Source organism: Rhea americana, unplaced genomic scaffold (assembly GCF_003343005.1).
Source record: "Rhea americana isolate MKP2758 unplaced genomic scaffold, rheAme1 scaffold_231, whole genome shotgun sequence".
Taxonomy (NCBI): Eukaryota; Metazoa; Chordata; class Aves; order Rheiformes; family Rheidae; genus Rhea; species Rhea americana.
Genome location: NW_028186348.1, coordinates 43,628 through 56,506, shown reverse-complemented (window position 1 = coordinate 56,506; position 12,879 = coordinate 43,628). Strand labels below are relative to the sequence as shown.

The following is a 12,879-nucleotide window of genomic DNA, read 5'->3' as shown; positions in this document are numbered from 1 at the left end:
CATTTCAGGATTTGAGGACTGCTGATGTGGAGCAGGGGTGGAAAGGCGCGACTTCCCTGCGCGAGGTGCCGCGTTTTGCTGAGACGAGGAGGAAGGGCGATGGCTGCTGAGCGAGCGCTGCAGGAGCTGCTCAGCGCAGCGTTTCAGCCAGTTCCTGTGCTATTGAAATCAATGGGCATTTAGGCAGAGACATGTAACCCTTTACAGAGTTAATCTGGATTTAACTGAGACAGCTGGTTTTTAAGCATCCTGTATTTGCAAAGTCTAAAAAGAGAAGGAAATATGGAAAAAGGTTTTCAGTGTATTGTAGAAAAACAAGGTGATAACTGCTGTGAAATTAGAGAAATGGCTTTTTCCTTTTCTTTGTTTTTTAACTCTGTTCCAGAAGAATTGTTTTACAGTTATCTTTTGAAGTCCATAAGTTACTTGAAGCTGGCATCCGGCAGCTCTGAGGCCTTGCAAAGTGCTTGGAGGCCGCCAATGCCAAGTGGCTATTGAGGCGAGTGAACGCCTGCGGCACGTTCTCGTTCTTGCAGCGAGCGGGATCTCCCCTCGTCTCTGCTCCACAGAACTAGCTCTCGCTGCAGCATATTCACAACAGGCAGCCCCTTGGCTGCGGCAGCAACTGAACCACCTGTGAACATCACTGTCTTAATTCTCTTCATCTAGAAAGCGTACCTGAGGGATACGAAATCAAATATCCCCGTTATACTCAGCCCTAGTGGATTAATAGCTTGCAATTACTTGAATAAATACTAGAGAACCAGACTAAGCTTAATAAAGTTGTAATTAAATTGTGTTGCCTGTGCATTAAAGGTCAGCACAATTCCCTCTGAAGTCAATGCGAAACTTCCTTGGGTTCTCTGCACGTTGGCTTATGCCTTGGTTTTAAGCACTGACGGTGGTCTTGCAGTAGATACACCAGATGCCTCTGGGGAATCTTCTGACTCTTTGAAGCATTGCTGTGCCATATGTTCATATCGCTTGATGCTCCCAGCCCCGGCGAGCAGATCCATGGGAATGCACATGCACACGTCTGTGCACTGCTCGGAAAGAACTGTGAGGTGCTTCAGATGGCATCAGCTGCACGCTCCACACCAGGCTGGGTGCCAAGGGCACCTGCCAAGCGGCCAGAGGAGGAGCAGAGGCCCTGCAACCTCTCGGCACTAAACCAGCCCACCTCTGCCAGTACTGGCTCATGCGGCAAAGGGAGCAAACAGAAGAAAAGGATCCAGCAGAAAGCTTCAACTGGTAAGTCAACAGAGTGATTAAAGAAAAGATGTAAGAGGGTCTTTACACTGTATCACATGCCCCATCCAACCTTGGAGAAGTGGCATGAAGAGGGCGCAGATGAGGAAGGAAGCTTTTCAGAAATGTCTTGCTGTTTTGGGAAACTGCTTGGATTGCTTCTGTTCTCATCTCTACTCAGACATGTGATCACTGCTCTCCTCCTCTTTTTCTGGTCTAGGAACTTATGCACCTGTTATAAACATAGAGATTTTTTTATAAAATGGGAAATCACCATTTTGGCATTATAAAAATGTCCTACTTTCTATCAGGCCAGGGTGCTTCTCCACAGAGGTGGGTGACATAGTATTAGCATCCTGACTGCGTTAATTAGCTTATACATCCTACCACCACGTGGAGGGCTTGCTGATCCAGACTGCTGGAAGGTACTAACATTCTTTATGATGCTTTTACTCGGGTTGCTTTTGACCTTTCCTTCACAATGTTTTTATGCCAGTTATGAAATGGTTGTTGAGAGCCTAACTCCTGGGACCATCTAACACGCCTCTGAGGGAAACGTTGCTTGCCTTGGCTTTTTCCTTACTCTGTGAATTGCACCTATAGGACTTGAGGGAAACTGGAGAAGGAAAGCAGAGCAAGTAAAGGATGGCTGCCCTCCACCAAAATCTCTTTGCTAGAATGTGTGCTGTGCTCACTCACCTCGCCGGTGTCTGCTGCGGGTCTGCAGAGGAGCTCTAGCTCCACGCTCTCACATGCTAACGCTCATCCTCTGTCTCCGGATGAGACTCTGCTGTTTACACAAGGTCTCTTTACATCACAGGGCAGAGAAAAAAGGCAAAAACATGAGCGCTTACATTCACGTCAACCTGCAGGTATGCGGGATGTAGAGACTCCCGCTGTGCGTGAGGGTCAGGGCCTTCACAGTCTACCTGTGCTGAGCATCCTCCAGCTCGCGCGAAGGCGAGCTGCTGTGCTCGGCCACTGAGAGAGAGGAGAGAGACCAAACGCACCAAACCAGAATGCATTTGTGCTCGTTTTCTGGGGATCCGCATATTACAGGCACTCACGTTAAAAGTGAGGAAGAAGTTCCAGCTTGCGGCAGGCGTGGAGCTGTTAACGCATCCCTGTGCTAATCCAGAGAGCGAGTGCGCAGCTGCCCGGGGAGCCCCTGATGCTCTGTGTCACTGCCGTTTGCTAGTGTGAGAAAGCAGCAGGTTACTCCCCTGCAGCCTTTACTGGGCGAAAGTTGCATGTCGAAAACTGGTTGATGAGATGGATTTTCTCCCCGCTGCAGGTAGAAAAGAAAGCTGACCGTCTCCACTGTTACCTTTCTCACACCTGCTTTGAACGTCGACTGGCAGTTGAGCTTGCCTTGCTCCCGAGCTGAGCTTGCCGTTCCTGCCCTCTCCCCGGGCCCATGCAAGCAGCTCCTCGGCTGCTCCCTCGGGACCGGCAGCTTGCTGAGCGTGAGGGGTTTGCTGTCAGCACTCTGCCTCTTCCAGAGACTTCTCCGGAGAGGTTACAGCAGGCATGGGCTTTGGAAATATAAACAAGGGTATAAACTGGACAAAAATGAGGTGGTGCTGTGGCTTTTATCCTCTCTCTGTCCTTAGGTGTTGAGGTTTTCCGGCAATATTTCCAGGCTTCAGTGCGCTGTACTCTCCACGTGTTTAATCACCAGAGGAGCAAAATGCCCCCGAAAAACCTGCCCAGAATCTGCTGGCACAAACCACAGTCCCTTTCACCGGGTCTGTGGAGCCTCTCGTAAAATGTCCACCGTGCAGGAGGCTGGCATTCACTTTTCCACCTCTGGGAGCTCATCTCAAATGCTGTTCCTCCAACACGTATTACCAGCAAATATTTTGGAAATCAGGATAAGAGTTTGAACCACCTCCACTTCTCTCTCACACTGCACCCTCTGCCTCCCCAGGGCTTCTCCAGTACATCCTGTGACTGGACTGGACCTCCTGGTTTTCCCTCTGAGGTAAGGCCCTGCTGGGGAAGACCTTTTGCCTCCAGCTGAGGAAGGTGGTTATTCCTGAAAAATGATTTATTGCTAGCTCTGTAGGCTCAGATACACTCTTTAATAGCATTCCAGATTGCTCCTTTGCCTATGCCCTCAGCAGCACCACTGAGCAAAAGCTAAGTGATTTTGATCTGATATGATGTTGGTGACAGCTGGTTTTGTGGACTTTATGATTTTATAAGTACCATTACAAATAACGTGACTAATATTTTCTGCCTTCTTATATTGTTGTCCTCTACAGTGGTAGTACTTTCCTAAGGATAGGTGTATTTTTTATGGAGGGCACAGTTTCTTGTACAGCTGGACCCTCAGAGTGTTTAATTAAGCATGGGCAAATAAGGCACCTGCCTGGATCTGTAAGCTGCCTGAAGAAAGGGGTCTGTGAATGTGCAAGTACAAAAGGGAAGCCAGGAGCCCTGAGGCTTGCTCCTGCAGAGTGCTGGCAAGGGTTCTGGCTGAAGCATTTCGTTTATAAACGGTCTAGACAGTGGACTTAATTCTCTTCTGGCCCAGGCGAGTCCAGACCAGCAATAACCCACAGAAGTCAGCAGTGGGTATATGCGAGATGAGACTGGGGCCTAATATCTCTTGAATGCGGCACAGATGGCCAGCAGCAGGTACTATAGAAACACAATCTGGAGCAATTTTCCCTGCAGTTATATTCCTTGTAAAGTATAGTAAATACCATGGCCCCAATAGGCGGCTGTTGTAAATCAGAAAAGCTCTTTCAAATTGTGTGGACCTATGCCAGCTTACACTACAGGAAAACCTGGCATACCTTCAAGATCCTATTTATGTCCAAGTTACTCAAGCAGAACTCCTAACGATCCCTGTAAATCAGTGGCTTACATCATAAGAATACTGAAAAAAAGGTCATAAATCTTGTTGGAATGACCTAGCACTCCATAAAGTCTGTTATGAAATCTGCTTGCAACATCTGCTTCCACTGGAGGCCCTTGGAAGCCACCTCCGCAGGAGCAGCTCGATGTACGTCCATGAGTAAGTGTTTGCAAGCCTGAGTGATAAAGCAGTCAAGTTTGTTTTGAGGCATCACTCAATACTGAGGCAATAAGTAAGTTCTCAACTTTCTTTTCTTACTTTTCCTAGAGAAGACCTCATGAAAGAAGTAAGATTTCCATGACCTTTTTTCAAATACTTTTGATCAGTATATTAATATTCTTTTACTTGACAATTCTGAACTGAAGGACAAAAGCGTGAGCTGGGCCTCGGGGGGCTGCGCGGTGTGGTGGGTGGGTGCCTCACCCCCCTCCCAGGCAAGCAGCTCTGGGCTGGCGCACAGGCAGCTCTTCCACCCTGGCCTTCACCCACCACCTGCTGCTTGCCATGAGGGGCAGAGGGCCTGACTGCACCAGAGAGGTCCTGTTTCGAGAGCAACAGTGGTGTGTGTTATGGGAATAGGAGATTTTAGAGACCGTTTCAGAGAGAGACCCCTGTTACTGAGAGGGGACAAAACAGATGGGATGTGCTGTGGGATAACCAGGTAAGGGGTATGATGCGTGAACGGGAGTAGACAAGGGGAAGGCTGAGCTTGCAGAAGACCAATGGTTAGAGAAGCAGGCCAGGGAAACCACTTTTTCATAAACTCCTGATGAGATCTGGGTGTTTTTTTTTTTCTCTCTCTCTCTCTATTAGTCATGTTTCTGTTGGTCAGTTTTGTGAGTTTTCATTCCATGATGAGTCCAGGAAAGATAAGAAAACGAATCCAGTAAGCCAACATTTTCCTACCACTTTTGTAAGCCAGAAGAGTGCTGCTATTTAAATGTGAATAATCTAAACAAACTGACACTTGAAGAAAGGAGAACAGATTTTGATCCAAAAGGCATTATCTAGTGTTACCACATAGTCTCTATGTCCCACTCACCTAATAAAGTTTACAAATTATATCTATATTTAATGATTTGCAGAAGACGGTATGTCTTGCAACACTAATTTTCCCCTACTTTTTCTTGAAAGGAAATCACAAAATCATAGAATGGGTAAGGTTGGAAGGGACCTGTGAAGATCATCTAGTCCACCCCCCACCCCATCCTTGCTCAAGCAGGGTCACATAGAGCATGTTAGACAGTGCTGCATCTAGGCAGGCTTTGAATATCTCCAGAGAAGGAACAACAAGGACAACCCCCCACCCCCTTGCTGAAGCCTGGGCTTGAACCAAGAACCTTTAGATCTTCAGTCTAACACTCTCCCAGCTGAGCTCCTTCAGCCCCTACAGAAGCCAGAGTGCCAAGCAGCACAGTGCCCAGGCACCCCACCACAAGGGCACCATCCCTCAGTGGGCTTGAACCACCAAGCTTTCAGTTAACAGCTGAATACACTGCTTGTTGCACCACAGAGACCCTGATGACCAGTCATTCTTGATGGGAAGGACAGACCACTGGCTTTTCATCTGGGGAAGATCTGGCCCATGTGACATGGCAATAGAGCCCAAATGGAGGCATCTGGACAGAGATGTGGCTCTGGTGTGAAAGCTTGGTCCAGCGTAGATAGTGCTCTCACAAAAGGCATGAAGGAAAACAAGTTTCTTGCTGAGGTCAGTGTTGCCTATTATCTGAAGGTGCAATAAGCAGATCTAGGAAGCCAAAGGCACCTTTTTTATTTCATTGTCTTAGATGGTTTCTGAACTTAAGAGCCCTGAATCATAGAATTGTGGAGAGATCAGTTGACCTCTTTTCCCCTCAGGAAGCGATCTGAGGAGAAATGACTGCAGAGACTGATAATGTAGTTGTGAAGAGCTCCTAGGTTCCATAATACACGTTTTCATAGAGTAAGTAGTTGCTGGTAAAATAACACTCACTCTAGTAGTGCTTTGTCAGAGCAGGGAAAACTGAGCTGTGAGGTGCTGGTGTGACAAATTGGTCTGCTAAGAATGACAGTAGCTCTTGGCCTGAGATGCAGTTTCTATGGCTTAATGAGAGCTTCCTTGAAGCTATTAACCAGTGGAGTATAGGGTGGCTGGTTTAGCAGTAGCTCATGGTGTCTCCTACTAATAAAAACCTTTTTGCTGATGTTTATCAAAGAAAATAAACTGCTGATCCTAACATTGAGAAATGTTGCAAGGTCAATTTAGGTTTTATTTTTAGGGAAGTTTTTCTATCATTCCTAGCATATGAGTCTTTGTATCATACTTAAAAGCTATCACTGCAACTATAAGACCTGGAAACATGTTACCTGCATTCTTAATCAAAATATTTTCATATGAGAATTGGCTTAGAGCTTAGGATTTTTTAAAATTCCCATGCACTCAAAGCTCTGCAATAAAAATAAGACTAAGAAAAAAATTTGCCAACTTCGTTATATTTCAGTTTTAATTCTTGTCTGTGGTGTGAGTGCTTTGCTCCTACCAGGCCTTGTCTTTTATGCCACAAAGCAAATTTTAGACCAGTGTTAAATATTTGAATACAGTGGTTTGGATTTCAAGTACAACAGAAGAAGAGATGGTGAAGGACAAAATGTGGGACAGGACTTAAAATGACAGTCACCAGCTTGAGGTGAAAAGCGGTGATGGTGCTAGTTTGCTGTTTAGAAACTTCTGCCTCTTAGATTTCTTATTCTTGCTTATCTGGTCTAAATTTAGTAAATTAACATGTTATGAGGCTTGGCTGCCTCATTTTCCTGGTAACAAAGGCCCAAATTCCTTCTTTTGTGTCAAAGGCAAACATTTTCTACGGCTCCTTGCGTGATGCCAGCTAACAAAGTTCCTAGCTGGTCAGGCTTGCTGGGGCCAGGTCTTTTCTATTTATGTTATTGCAGTTACCAACCCCCTCTGAGTTACGGTGTTTTTGAGTATCCCACAGTGGGTATGTGTGAATACTTGTAGGAGTTGTGAAATAGAAGAATTTTCCAGTTCACACCAAGCTTTATCAGTTCCTCAAAAGTCATAGAAGATGCACCAACTTGTGCACTACATTTCTGCAAAGGCACAAATAGAGTTTATTTGCTTTTTGTGCATTCAGTGAAATTGGGAGTTTCTTCTGGGTTTTGCTGCAGTCAGAGCAAAACTGAGCTAGCAGAGATAGAAACTGATTTAAAATAGTTCTGTACTAATTTCAGGAGCAAAACATGCAAATATTCTCAAGATAAGGAAACCTTTCTCAAGACACTGAAAGGAAGTAAACATGCCTGTGGGTCCCTGGATAGACTATAAATGCTCTAACAAGAGTAGCTGCAAACTTCTTCCATGATCACAAAATTCTTGGTGGTTGGTTTCTTGCCCTTGACTAACTGCAATTTTATACATAGTGGAACACCTTATGTGCAGGAAGAAATGAAACATCTGTAAGAAATTGCTTTTGTTCTCAAGCTACTAATTAATTGCAGCCAGAATTCCATCCATTTTCTATAAGAGCTGTAGCCTGAAGGGAACTGAACTTTGTATATGGAATTCCACTGATCTGGAGGTGATCTGTTCTCCAGTCTGAAGATTTATATTCCACTGTACAAAGTGTCTGTGTATTCACCTCCTGCCCAAGTAGAGGTCGAAGAGAGACTGTGGATGAATGACCCATCCACCATCTCTCCTAAAAGATTGTACCCTCTTACCCTCTCTTCTAACTGCATGTGAAAATACGAAGAAATCTTGGAACAGATGAATAGATTTTTGTTATTTAAGCTTGATAATAGTCCACATAAGCGATTTTCTATCTTGATCCAGCCATTTTCAGCCGTAAAGTTTATTTTCTCCCCTTTTTCTGCTGTGGAATTGTGCTGTAGTAACTACCACTCTCTCAGGTCTTGAAGGGCATCGTTCTTGATGACTTAAGCATCTTGTTGCTTTTGAAATGTTTTAGTGATTTTCAAATCACTCAACTGTGCTGTGTGAGGAAGTGGACCAGGCGACAACTGTTATGAGCATTTGTGATGTGCAGAATGTCTTGTGCTCCTGAATCCCAGAAATGATTCTACAAGGAGTTCCTTGCTTTTTTTTTTTAAAAAAAAAAGAGGTTGAGATAACCCTAAGTATAGCATGTGCTCGTATACCTTAATGAGTTGGGTTTATTCCAGCCCATCCCAAGTTTGCCTGCTCATTCAGAGGGGAAACTAACAACTGTCTCTGCATGGATCCAGGTGAGACCTGAACCTCCTGATGTACCCTCAGCACTGGCTGGTTCTAAGGGACACGTAAAGATTTGATTCTACAAAATATCTTTTTTTCCAATACAAGATGACCATGGAAAATCATCCTGTGGTAAGCATACTAATAAGAAAGACAGTATGGAAATTTGGCCAAAATGCACTTAGAGTGGGCTGTAGTAGAAGCAGGTGGTCACTGGCCCTGTCACAACAGAGTAGGAGTCTCCTGGCTGCGGTGAGGACCCTAAATTTGCAGGGGCGATAGGAGCCTGGCCCTGCCGTACTAACTGCTTTTGGGAAGCGATGGTTTCCAGTATCAATGCAGACCTCTGCCAAAGCTTAGGGAGACGCAGGTGAAGAGAGGGAACATTTCTAACCTCTGCGGTTACTTCTTTCCCCTCTGCTGCAGAGTTTTCCTCACCTCTGAGCAGTCTGAGAAGGTGCCAGATGTGCAATACGAAACCTGGCGGAGCCTTGTGCTGCTTGGGGGAGAGAGAGCTCTCTGTCCAGAAGCTGAAGTTGTTACAACGTCCGTGAAGTTGTTCATACCCTTGAGGCTGTTTACACCACCCTCTTGCACTCTCCTCCTTGCCTCAGCCCTATTAAGAATAGGCCACACAATTTAAAATTAAAATTTAATTTCAATTTCTTGCTAGTCTTCAGAAACTTAAAGGGCTTCATAACAGTAACGTGAGGTCTCGTAATAACCAAAAGGGGATTCTGACTGATTTAAAATATCAGAATGTTAAAATAGTTCATTGTGGTTAGTATTTCCCAAAGATCTCGCGACAGGTACAAGCACGATGCAGCATTGTGCGAGGTTCCTAGGTTCTAAGCGTTGCTTCGTCCTTCTCCCGTCTAAATTTCTGTAAAACAGCAGACCTGCTTTTATGCTTTGAGGCACTTAACTGTACAAAGTAGAAAATATTAACTGGTCAAAGGAACCGTGTCCTTTGACATTATTAATCTGCGTAGTATGTTTGTCAGTGAAAATGAATATTAAAATACTTATGTCTGCACTGGTTTGATTCCCTTCCTTCTGCTTGTTTGACAGATACTTTAATTGGCAATGCCTGTGATTAGAGCACGTTATTCTCAGTTAGACTAGAGTTTTTCTGAAACATTTAAATGTGTAATCAACCAATCTGAGGAACTGGTTCTTTCAGATTCTTCTAAAAATTCCAACCTCAGTTTTCATCTTACATTTCTAAAGTTTTAAGTCCTCAGATAACATCCGCACAAGGACTTACAACATGCTCTTGCCTAAGCGTGGATGTCACTGTGAGACAGGAGCTTGGACCTGATGCTGGGGTTCGCTGTGACTTTCGGATGGTCTGGGAACCCACAGGGACAGCCGGCGGCATGAAGCACTGCTGTGTGCCAGGACAGCTGTGCCTGGCCCAAGTTAAACATGTCCAAGACTCAGTTGTCATCAGAAGTCTCTCTGGCGTCACTCTGTGGAACAGAGCACACAGAAAAAGCAAATTTTCCAGTGGTGAAAAGGCTCATAACAAGCTAGTTTCTGGCATGTGCTCATTACGTGATTTCTCGATGTAAAATCAAATATTGCCAAAATAGAGCCACTAGGACGCATTCACCCAAAATTGTGCAGAGTGCTTTATCCTGAGGTGTCCGAAGGAACTGATGCCAGGTAGGCATGGGCAGTGGGGCACTCCTGCACACAGCAAAGCCTTGACCTTCTGGCTGCTGCTGGTCATGAGGAAGGGTTTCCTAGTGCCTTCCACCCCCAGGCAAGTGAGAGACCCTGCAAGGATCTCCCAAATACTAACTGTGCTCCCAAAGAGGTGCACTGTCAAAAGCAAATTAATCAGTGAGTGTGACAACATCCAAGTATTTTTGCATAATATTGGTTGGCAAATTATACACTGTTGTACAAAGACACCCGTAAGTGGGAGCTTTGCTAGTGTAGGATGTCTCAAATATGACTCTTGGGCTCCTCTAAGTGGGAGCATTTGCAATAATAAACCTCTTCTCTAAGGGAAGAGTGAGCTGGTCGTTTGTTGTCTCTCTGTGTCTAGGGAGGTGACTACGTGTTGTCACGTCTGTTCTACCTTCTGTGACACTCAGTCATGTACAGGCGAAAGCTAGACTGCTGTCGTGGAAAACCTGTGGTGATCAGTCAAGGTCTGCACTGGGCTTGAAATAGCTTCGCAGCTCCTGGTTAGTGGTTTTCTCCCTCAAAAACATGTTTCATTGCCTGACTCAGCTTCCTCAAATGGGTCATGAGCCTTCATGTGGCTAAAGGAGAGCGTTGGGGTCGGTGTTATCATCAAAGTCTGAGGGGAATGGGTTAATCCCTGAAACAACCACACAAATAGTCATACTGGGCATTTGCCTTGCCCTCACGGCATGGAGGACAAAGTGCAGCCACCTTAACTTGTGGAAAGTGAAGATTAGGTGAGATACAGTGAAATGCCTGCACAGTGAGGATGGGTGAATGCTAGAAACGGCCGCTCGGGACATTTGTGAGAACAAAGCAGGGAAGGAAGTGTGTTGAGATGCTCCAGCCAGCTGTGCTCTCCTATAGAGCGGGGGGCCTGGTTCAGCCCAGTTTCTAGCGGCATGGCATTCTGCACGCGTGGAAGAAAGCATTCTTTAGAGAACAGTGATAACAGAGAATCGGCTCCTGTGCTGACCCTAATTTGAAGACGTATTTTTGCCATGCCCCAAAGGGATACATGAGAGCCCAGAGCTCGTTTGTCATTCACCCATCCTCAGGTCTCCTCAGCTTCGCGTCGATGACTAACAGCTATTTTGTTGTCTCTAGAAGGTTGCACGTAGTCGTAAATGTTGCTTTCGTGCTGTCCCCACTCTTTTTCCATCGGTAACATGCCGAGTGCATTCCCTAGCACGTCTCGTCTAGCTGTGCTTTCACAAGAGAGAACGACCTTCACAGATCCTAATGTATGCTGCTTCTGCCTTCAGAACAATTACATGCACTTCTTTTGATTAGCTATTTTCACCATTCTTTGAGCTGTTTGTAATAACTTCCACATCTTACTCAGACCTTAATATGAGCCTCGTTTTAGAGAGGTAGACACGGATGCTTGCAGCTCCTTCGCATTTAAACCTCACTGCAAATCCCAGAGCGAGTGCTCGTGGGAAGGGGTGTCACTCTGACACCGCTTTTGACTTGCAGGGAGGATAACAAGTAAGGTCATCACTTTATGCACTCCCCATCTGCTGCTTTAGCTTATTTGCAGATGAAATGAAAAAGCAGTCATTTACCACTGAAAAGCTTATCATTTCTCGTGCAGTCCTACAGAACTGGGATGCTGATCCCATCACTTGTGTGTTCTAGTTAGTTAATTTTTGTTATTGAATTTTACTGACGCATGATAAAGACGATGTTCACCGTGATGTTCACCCTGATGCTATAACAGTGGAATAACCTGCAGTGCTACAAGCAGAAACAACAAAAAGCCAGACAACTTTTGTAATGGGAATTTGGTCTCAGCCACGGAGCGAGAGGAGGATACTGAGGCTTTTCCCAACCTGCAGGTTTCTCCAAAGAAAAGGTCTGTGGAGGCCAGCTCCCTGCACCTGGTTGTTTTGTTTTGTTTTCCAAAAGGGAAAATGTGTCTCTAAATCTGAAATCTTTAATGGGTGACCCTTGCTACTAGCTTCTCCTCCTCCCAGCGTAAGTGCTTCAGCCATGGTGTTTCTGGGAACTCTGGTGGTGGTAAGTGTATCAAAGGAGGAGAAAGAGATGGCTCTTGGAGTGGAAGGATTCCTGCCCCTTCATGCTCTTTCTTGTAATATTCATTGCATTGTTTTTTGTAATCTTTTTCTTTGTTTACCAAGCCTGAAAGATCAGTTACGCTAATGCAGGAGATAGTATTGATGTGTGAGAGACTGTTCCCTGAAGGCAACTGCTAATGGAAGGTAATCTAGCAGTTGGCTTGCTGATTTAGGGGAAATTTAACCAATGCTTCAAGGATCTGCTCTGAGAGGTACTTCTATATAAAGAAAAAGACAAGATTTGCTCATTCATTGAGTCTCCTCATTCATTTTTGCCTTCTACTAAAAAGGCTTAATCACAAGGGCAGGTTTCTCCTTTCTCTATCCCAGGGCACGCTTTCCCTCCGGCTTCACTGGTTGTGGGTGAAACTCAGAACAACAACAGGACCAGGGATTAGGATGCACAGAAGTTATCTGTAATTCTACAAAACCTGTCAACAGTACATCTTGCTCTGGAGAATTTACTGTGCTGGTGTAAGAGGCAGCACAGCAAGGAAAGGGAACTTGGCTTGGCCTCAGAGTACTGTAATGCAAAAGACCTGATGAAGGGAGGAAAAAGTGGTTTCTAGCACTGACCAATAACTGTACTCTTAGAAGGAGGAAAGCACTCATAGTGAAAGCAGCTCTGCCTGCGGAGAACGGCTGCTCTCTGCTGTCCTGCAGGCTGATGAGTGTTACACTCATCTTGCATAACTCTAAGTGCTTGAATGCTTCACTTCTGTATTTTTGAAGCAATTGCCAAAAAACAATTG

At 45.2% G+C, this 12,879-nt stretch overlaps 1 non-coding gene across 1 annotated transcript; it reads right to left on the bottom strand.

Annotated features, from left to right (window-relative positions):
• Positions 1-5,426: 5,426 nt before the first annotated feature.
• Positions 5,427-5,499, bottom strand: TRNAF-GAA (transfer RNA phenylalanine (anticodon GAA)). The gene has a single exon. It is a non-coding gene; the product is annotated as a tRNA-Phe (tRNA).
• Between the last annotated feature and the right edge of the window lie 7,380 nt (positions 5,500-12,879).